Genomic DNA, 9,520 nt, shown 5'->3' on the forward strand with positions numbered 1-9,520 from the left:
CTGCTGTCACTGTAGGCTAGCCTTCTGTGTTAATTTTTTTTTTCGTTTTTTTTTGTTTACTCTGTGATTTGGGGTCAGCTCAGACCATTTTTTGGGTTCATATAGAGATGGTATCTGAAGTGTCTCCGCAAGCAACACCAGTTGATGGAAACTTGTTTCTAATTTTGTTGTCTGATAAAGACTGGGAACAATAGAGTTCCAGATTCTGTTATTTTTACAGCAGGCTCCTGATGAGAGTCGAAGAACATGTCCTGTCAAACTTCAAAGGATTGCCGTCGGCCATATTGGCTAAAGCATGACCGTCAAGGATCGTGAAAACCCGCTAAATGATTTGTGTTTATTGTGTCAGCTCTGAATAATGTCATTTGTTTAAGAAAAAAATAATTAGATTCTATATTGTTTGCCCAACTACAGTTGTTGTGGTTTTGGTCTATTTCATAATCTTACACTTGGCGTGGAATGTGACCTGAGACCTGCTCAGCCCAAAGGGGTCACGTGATTTAACTAAAAGATTTGTGACCTCGATTCAGGTTAGACTATCTCGACAAGAAATGCCCCTCGACTTTGTCTCGGACAATAGAATGGGCCAACCTGAGGACAAAAAAGCACTGCCTGTTGCACTTACTTTGATTTGGGCAATTTGCACGCATTAATCCATTTGGGTCGAGTAAAGAGTGTTGGTTGTAGTTGCCTTGCCTTGTTATTGTTGGGACTGGGTTTTTTTTGGTTTTTATTTTGTCAAAAATTTAGATTATATTAATTATTTTAATTATTGATATATTGAGTAGATATCTAGATCTAGATCTAGATTTAGACTCTAGATCTAGAATCTAGGCCTATAAAACAAAAAAAAGTTCTGGTTCATCTCTTGCTTTGAAAGAGTGTGGATCCCTAAAAATCAAAGTCGAATAAAACTTGGGTAAATTTTTACTTTCACTCCCGCACACAGAATCAGATGCACTGCTACTGGGGTCAAACTGCACACTGCAGTATTTTTTGCCAACACACACAGCCTATGCCTCTAAAAAATACTGTCACGAACTAATTTACACCCCCATCCCCACCCCCCGGGGCGGTGCCACTGACTGTAGTGTCTTTAGGCCATTCCCAAAGGGGGGACATTTCTCGTTCATGCACAGTAGAATTGTAAATGGGTCACGCTCATGAAACTGCCTGATCTACAACAGGGAACTGCTGCTTTTTCTTTCCTAATCCTGACTATGGTCATTTGCCTCTACCTCTTTTGTATGTTTGTCACACTCTTGTGAACTGCTATTTCCGGGGTGCCTTGATAGTCGAAGCAGACCTTGTGCTGTTGAAGGTAGAGAGGTGAGCACAGTAAGTCTGATTCCCTGTAAAGACTTTTCTGTTGACACCCACCCCTTGGCGCTCATATGTCATGACCTTTTATGCAGTTGCGAGTGCCGTAAAACCCTCTACTACAAAAAAAACCCCAAAAAGACGAACCTATTATTTTCAAGAAAATTTCAAACCTAATTGCAAAACATCAAATTTTCTGGAACAATACAAAACAGGAGGGTGCACCACCCACCCCTCCCCCCAGATTCTTTTTTGAGTTCACTTCAGAGGGGCATGCCCCACTGAAACCCTCGGATTGGTCTAAAGCCTGGAAATGACTACGTAATTAGGCTAGGCTTCTATTAGGGCCTATTGCGATAAAGTTCGATTATAAAACATCAAATATTTCGAAAACTATTAATTTGCAGAAATAAGTCGTTCGTGATCAGCACATCATCAATGTGTAAACTATTAGAAAACGGACATCTAGTTTACTCTAGTAGCTAAGTGTGAGACTGGAGGGAAAGTAAAAGAATGCCAAACCTTGAGCCTGATCTGTCTTTCACTGTCTGGCTCTCTGCAGTTGTGGGTACCAAGAACCAATCTGAAAGAGCACAACGTTTTTCTTTCCTTTCCCCTGGGTTTTCATTTGGGGGGAATGAACGGCTGATGAATAGCCCTTACAGATGCAACAAAGGTGTTGCTGTCTGCCAGCAGTAGACAGTTACATTGTCAACGGGTCAGCAGGGTAGCGACACATTGAGTCATTGAGTGTTGTTGAACAGGGTTTGGTAAATTTTCACTTTCACTCCTCTACATAGATGCATTGCCTTTGAGGGTGGAACGGATGTGCTGTCGACTCTTGTTGCAGATCAATATGTCTACTAAATTAAAACTCACAAGTCGATTTTCAAAAAAAATTCAAACTTAATTTTCAAATCGTTAAAAAAATTGGGGCATTAAAAAATTTTTTTACTTCAGGGGTACTTTGAAACCCCCTAGATTGGTCCACAGCAGGGGTGGCTGGTGGTTTGTGAAACTGACCGGCTATCATTGCTATTGATCTCCTCCCTCCCTCCCTCCTAGACACATACACAAACAGACACACATTTTATACCTCTATCTTTGCTTCCCTCCTCCGCTCCCCCCCTTTTTTTTCCACTAAACAACACAAACACACATAGAGCCCTTATGAACATGGTCCCCTTCTACTAAAAATTCTACTTAATGATAATGTTAATGAACTGATTCCTAGTAGTCTGAAGAGAACCAAGTTGATACCACACCACTGACACTGTCCCAAGCTGACCAAGTCTTTTTTGCTTTTGTAAAGTGTTTTACGGCGCTCGCAACTGCATAGGTCATATATGAGCGCGCGGGACACACCTAATATTTTCAGTTGGTAGGAAATTTTTAATTTGCCCGGGTGGCGGCCGAAGCCTACTCTTATCGATTTTAGACCACCAAGGGATCTTTAACGTGCGCAACTTGCACACAGGCCCTCCGAGATTGACCAAGTCTAGACCAGAATCCAAAACAGTAGGCCTACAATACACTTAAAATGCATACGCATTGGTATAAAGCAAGCACACAACAATTTCCTAGATATCGCAATTCTCAGTGCACTGATTTTTTAAAGTGAGAAACTATGTCAAATACTAATTTTAAAACACAGTCAGGCTGGGATGAGAAAGGAGAAGGGGGAGGGGAGAGGCAGTGGGGGTCTAGACTGATTTTAAAAAAAATGAATCTAGTGCTGTTCACAAGTCAGCCCTTGACTCTCACTTCTGTTAAAATTCCTGTTATAATATAATATATAAAAAGACTGGTCAAACCACCAGCTCCCCGGATGTGCTTTTTGGGGCCAGGTAAGGCTGTAGCAAGAAGTAAGTGGGAAACAAGAACACCAAAGAGAACCACAGGTGTCTCATTATTCAATTACCGATAAAGATATTATGAAGAAGCCATGTTGACAGTACAAGTATGTGTTAACTGACAGTGACTAGAGACAGGTTTAATGATACATTTATCATAAATATTACTGATAAAATTATAAGATGTACTGTTCAAGACAGTCTTGTCCTTTGTAAGCAACAAAAGAACCAAATTAGCAAAAAAAAAGGTGATCTTCTTGCGGGCTTTTTCCAATCTGAGGGTAGTTGCTCAATTTGCCGGGCTGGGTGATGTCACTGCTGAGCACGCGATACAAGTAACAAAGGCGCACATCGTGACACCAGCTCTTACAGCCAACGAGATAAACTGAGATTTAGGAACGAGTTTCTGTGATGCAACAACACATCAGTGAGCCCTTAATTGTCTCTTTGAGCATATTTTTGGAGGGAAAGTGCTATGAATGCTGGTAAAAATATTGATTTGGATTTACATGAAATAAACTGAAAATAACAGCTATTATCAGCCGCCAATCTCTTGTCCACTTCAGCTGACTAAAAGTGACAGGCTCCGCCGGTCTTGCCCAGTTAACGAACCGCGCCTGGTCCACAACATGGAAATTGCTCTATACAGTTAGGCTAAGTGTAATACAGTTCGAATAAAAACCATAAAATTCTTTAGCCTATAAACTATTATGCGACAGGTTATAAAAATGAACAATTTTTCAAGATGCAGGTAGCCAACATTATTAATTTAAAAAATACACTTAAAAATACACCTCTAAAATACAAACGTACATTCAGACGCATACACATGCCCACTTTCACTCTTTTTCCACTTTAAAAAAAAAATCAAGATTTTGTAAATTTAAATCGGATTAAAAATTTTTTTTTTATTTTAAAAAAAATGTCGACACAGTTTGGGATTTTTGGTTGCTAAAAGTATGTTCTTTTAGTGCAAAATGCATTGTCTTTTTTTAAACTAATGAATAATTTAAGCAACCGGAAAAGAAAGCCTTAATCTGCTATATAATATATATATATATATCGGTGAATTATGGCTACAGAGAAAAAATGAAGAAAATGTCAGTCTAAAAGGAGGGGGGGGGGGGGTAATTATGCATAGATAAACTTGCATTTTATTACTGTGTGTGTGTGTGTGTGTGCGCGCGCTTGTGTTTGTCTAAAAAGAAAAAGAAAATGTTAATTTCAATATTGAAAAAAAAAGTAAATTGAATACTGTATTATTTTACAGTGACAAGGGGGAAAGCAGACTTTTAAGCATGATTATATTAGTCTACTAAACTTTATATCTGTTTAATAAAACCAAGGAAAGGAATTCTGAATGTTCAAGTATTTAAAAACTGAATACATTTTTAAAAAAGTGATTTAAATCACTGATTTTTATTTTAAAAATCAAGTTGATTAAAATATTTAAAAAATCAACTGTTTTAAATCAACCCAGTTCTGATTTCAATTATGGAAAAAAAAGTAAATTGAATACTGTATTATTTTACAGTGAAAAGAGGGAAAGCAGACTTTTAAACATGATTATATTAGTCAACCTAACCTTATATCTGTTTTATGAAACCAAGGAAAGGAGAATTCTGAATGTTGAAATATGTAAAAACTGAATAAAAATACATTTTAAAAAAAAGTGATTTAAATCACTGATTTTTATTTAAAAAATCAATTTGATTGAAGAAAAAGAATCAACTGATTTAAATCAACCCAACCCTGCCTTCATCTACTCTCTGAGAGTTGCTATCTCTGCCTGTTTCTCACTCTCCATCCTCCCCCCTCTCTGTCTCCAATAAAAGATGCAGTAAGATGGTTCTACCCAAGTAATGATAATGAGTAGGCTTTGTCAGTGCATCTTTTGTAATATAAACCACTTCAGTCCAACTGTAAGTGACTCATATTGTGTCAGCTTGCGTGAAGTACATATTTCATAATTTCATTGTCTTTCGTTTTAAAAGATGCACCAACTCAAAACTGCAGTTTAATGTTATGATCAAGGCTTGGCTTTTCATGATTCTTGATAGGAATAAACCAACTGAACTGTTGGGGGGGGGTTTTTGTCCCTGTTTAAAATGTACCCAAATGGACTTAAACGCAATGGTTGTGACACTGACAATATGATGAGTGGGATTTTCAAGGGAAAGAGGACAATTGAATGTGTTGTGGGGAAGAAAAAAAACACGTAAACGTAAACTTCGTGATTCAAGAGGTCTGGCCCTTGAAAATCCTTTTAACAGTTCTTGTGAGAACAGTTCAAAGTTCTCCCCCATGTCCAGACTGGAGTACTTACCACTTACATTCTGGTTGTTTTTTGTTTTTTGCACTTCCATAAAGTGGGTTGTTTTTGAGTAAGGATGACTCCTCTTAATTTTCCCTTATAAGAGGGTCTCCTGTCTGTCATTGTAAGTGACTTCCTGTCTTCTGTAAGAGTTTTGTCTCTGTCATGAGTCATTGTAAGTGACTTTTCCTGCTGATGATGTGACACCCTTGAATCAAGAGCATCAAAAGTTTTGAGTGGGAATTGAGTCCAAATAATGAATAGACTCTTGAAAGGCAAGTGGTTGAAGGGCGCCACTATGAAGTTCTTTCCTTTTGCTGTTATCTTCAGTCCATCTATATTCCTTTTCGCTAGCACTAAGTTTCCATTATTGTGTTGATGTTCAAAACAGGAAAGGCACTTTGATTTTGAGACAAAGTGGGTTCAAAGTCAAAGATTTTGCACAATGGACACTCCTTCGTCACTGTTTGACTCACCTAATTAGCCTAAAATGTGTGGTTTTAATTGTCCGAAGTGGCGTCTGTCGGAGGCTACTACCAGACCTGCAATGATGAGATTTTGGATTCAGAGATTCGAGCCTGAGCTCAGCCCGAAATTATGTCCTTGGGAAAGGCATTTTACACACATGAACTATTTGGCTCTGTCTTTTCGGAGATGGACTTTAAATATTGGTGGTCCCACCTCTTAAATAAGCAAATAGTTTTAATAGAGGCATTATACCTCAAGACCACTTTCAAAATTTTAATTGCCTAATCCTCCAAAACTTATTATTTGTAACAAGAAGTTGTTGTGCTTTAATTTTCTTCAATGGAGGCGTTTTACGCCCCCATCAACACAATTTAGATAAATCTGGAGACAGTTTTGAGTCAACAAGTGTTCAAACTTGATACCCTCACGATTTTCAGTTTTTGACTAATTCCCATTTTTCCCGTGGACTCCTCGTATACATATTAATCTACCTTGAAAAGAAGTTGAAATATTTGCGATTGACGGTGACGGGGGGGTCACCTGGTGTCAGGGGGAAAATGGCTGCCAAAGCTTCATGACTTAAGGGCTTGCTTAAAATGCGCTTTGAAACTGCAAATTTATATTTTTTGTGCCTCTGATCAATGTTGATCAATGTTTTTCTGTAAAATCCACCCAGAAATGTATTTTTTAAATCAACGAAAAGGTGTTTAGGCCCCCCCCCCCCCTAAAAAATTAATACCGGCGGGAAAATGCTGGTTTCTTTGATTTCAGTGTTTTGACGAGCACCTGATTTCACCTTGATGCTCACATCTATGTTGTACATCAGAAAGAGTAGTGCCAAGATAGTGAATAGCCTTGAAAACTCCCCAATCTAATCTGTTTTGGGGATTTGGTCTGTTGGGGATATGAATCCGGGTTATTCCTTTATGGTTGTAGGGCCAGTATGTACCATACCAACTAAGCTCTCTTGAAGTTCAGGTCTTATAAATGCAAGCTTATTTCCAACACAGCTGGAAGCAGTTGGTATTTCTGTAGGTTGCTTTATTCTTACTCATATATAAACCAGACCAGTTATGATATTTTAAAAGTTTGGGTTTAGATTCCCAGGGCAGTGAGAATTGTTATCATCCCTGAATATTTGCTCATGTGTTCCTCTTGATGTTCTGTTGCTATCAGTGGAGTTTGTTCTTTACCTTTGAAGAAGTAGGTCTTGTGTCTTAGTATAGTAGGCCTAGGTCCTTCAGTCTGAAATTACGCTTTTACCTTTTATGAGCCAGGAGGAAGTTAAGTTGACTAGTGAAGTCTAGTGTCTGTGTTGTACTGAGCTTTTGTCTTACAAGCCAAAACATCGAGTAGTTGCAGGTATTATTATACTTGTACAGGAAAGCAATTATTTTAAGCATTAATTTTCCCTTTGCTGGGACACTGTATGTTTCATGCTGAAGTTGTCCCTGGCATACAGGATCAAAGCAACCCCTTCCCCCTCCCGCCCAATGTAAGTTGTAAGTGGAGGGCTCTTTAAAAAATTGCTTGTTAGCAAAATTTATAGTCAACCGATGAATCAGTATCTGATGTTTTCTATTCTTCTTCCTTCTAAGTCAGAGTATTCCGTCTTTGACAGGACCATTAAAATTTGTGTTTTGTAGGGTGTAGACCACAAGCTAACATCAAGTCTCCCCACCCCCTCCCCATTCTTTCCCTTGCTTTCCCCCCCCCCCCCCACCCGATATATTAAATTTTTTTTCACTCTCGTCCCCCATGCTCTCTCTCTCTCTCTCTCTCTCTCTCTCTCTCTCTCTCTCTCTCTCTCTCTCTCTCTCTCTCTCTCTCTCTCTCTATATATATATATATATATATATATATATATATATATATATATATATATATATATATATATATATCTGCTTAATTTAGAACATTTTAGGAGGCTGGCTTACGACTCTACCTGTCAGGGCCAACCCAGGTTGAGATGGATAAAACATCCTGGCCGAAAAACGGAGATTCTCGATAAAAGTGCTTAAGGGGGCTCTCGTGGCCTAGAGGTTAAGGTGTTGGCCTCTCATTCAAAGGTCCCGGGTTCGAATCCGGGTAGCAACCGAAAAATTTTCTTCTCTAAAATTGTCTCCTTTCACCTCCTTTCCTGCTCTCTAGCAATGTTCTGTTGTCTGCTTTCAATTCCACTTTCTTCCCCCACCCCCTCACCTCCTTTGCCCCCTCCTCTGGGCTCCTGACTCTTTCTGCAGCCTTTCTACTGCTACTCCTTGGCTCCTCCTTACTGCTGTCTTTCTGCCACACCCCTGATCTTCTGGTAGGAAAGATCTACACCTAGCCTTCTCGGACAAGGGCGAAAAATCTCGGAGGGCCCGTGTGCAAGTTGCGCACGTTAAAGATCCCTTGGTGGTCTAAAATCGATAAGAGTAGGCTTCGGCCGCCACCCGGGCAAAATTCAAAATTTCCTACCAACTGAAAATATCAGGTGTGTCCCGCGCGCTCATATGACCTATGCAGTTGCGAGCGCCGTAAAACACTTTACAAAAACAAAAAAAACAAAAAGTGCTTACCATTCGGAAATCAAACTGCCACACCCCAGACGCCGGCGCTCTAGGGCCGCCCATGTGTTCATTACAATGTATGATCATAGTGCATCATAGTGTTCGAAGCCTGATGGTGAAAGATACAAATTGAGTAGATCTCTGACCAGGAATCGAAAAGTTTTACATTGTATTAAACAGTCGGGCACGGATAAGTCAAACACGTCGGGGGTTGACAATTGTGTTCGACACGTCTATAAATTAGGGTATACCGATTGCCCAAAATTAACGAAATATCAGTGGGGGAATTATTAATAAATTGTACGAGCTGTCCGCTATTTCGAGATTTCCGTGTTCACGTTTTCCGTGCACGACTGTATGTATAGTTAGTTTCGGAGAAGTTCATCAATGTGGTATTTTGATCAAATGGTTTTCCTTCGTTCCTCTTGGTGTGCAAGAAGCTCCACAAGACACGAGAGTAAAAAAGAAATCCGGTTCGTTTTGGAAATAGGTACCTATCCCAGCCCTCGTTCCTGCGCCTGCTCTCTGCCATGGGCAAGTTTGTTTGCCGTTCATTATCATGCTCTCGTGGGAGCGGGCCAGGGGTGCAGGTCTAGCCAAATGTCAGCGGCAGCGGTTTGCTTTGTTTTTCTGTCGTCTTCTGGGTGGTATGTTTGTTCTGGCTTTGCTGAGTGCCTGGCGCCCTCACGTGTCAGGATTTACTTTTCCCTATTATTATTTATCTCCCTGCGTGCGTAATGTTTGTTTCCTTTATTTTTAACGGGTTTAAAACGCCTAAAATTAACAGTAGTTCCTAATTGAAAGTTCACTTTATAAATGTGGTCCATTGTGGTTATCATCATCATCATCATCATCATCATCATCATCATCATCATCATCATCATCATCATCATCATCATCATATACAGAAGAGAGTAAAAAGGTTGAGACTTGGTAGTATTTCCGTCATCATCATCTTTCTCATCATCATCATCATCATCATCATCATCATCATCATCATCATCATCATCATC

General features: G+C 39.5%; 2 protein-coding genes across 3 annotated transcripts in view; one reads left to right on the forward strand and one right to left on the reverse strand.

Annotated features, from left to right (window-relative positions):
- LOC101854123 (trypsin) overlaps window positions 1-1,925 on the reverse strand; it is a gene marked incomplete in the record, with an annotated part of 33,888 nt that extends 31,963 nt beyond the window's left edge. The window contains 1 exon segment of the mRNA XM_035972896.1: window positions 1,843-1,925.
- Window positions 1-9,520, forward strand: part of LOC101853039 (low-density lipoprotein receptor-related protein 6) — a 53,357-nt gene that overhangs the window by 288 nt on the left and 43,549 nt on the right. The gene's annotated exons all lie outside the window — the stretch shown is intronic.

This window comes from Aplysia californica, unplaced genomic scaffold, assembly GCF_000002075.1.
Source record: "Aplysia californica isolate F4 #8 unplaced genomic scaffold, AplCal3.0 scaffold00893, whole genome shotgun sequence".
NCBI classification, from domain to species: domain Eukaryota; kingdom Metazoa; phylum Mollusca; class Gastropoda; order Aplysiida; family Aplysiidae; genus Aplysia; species Aplysia californica.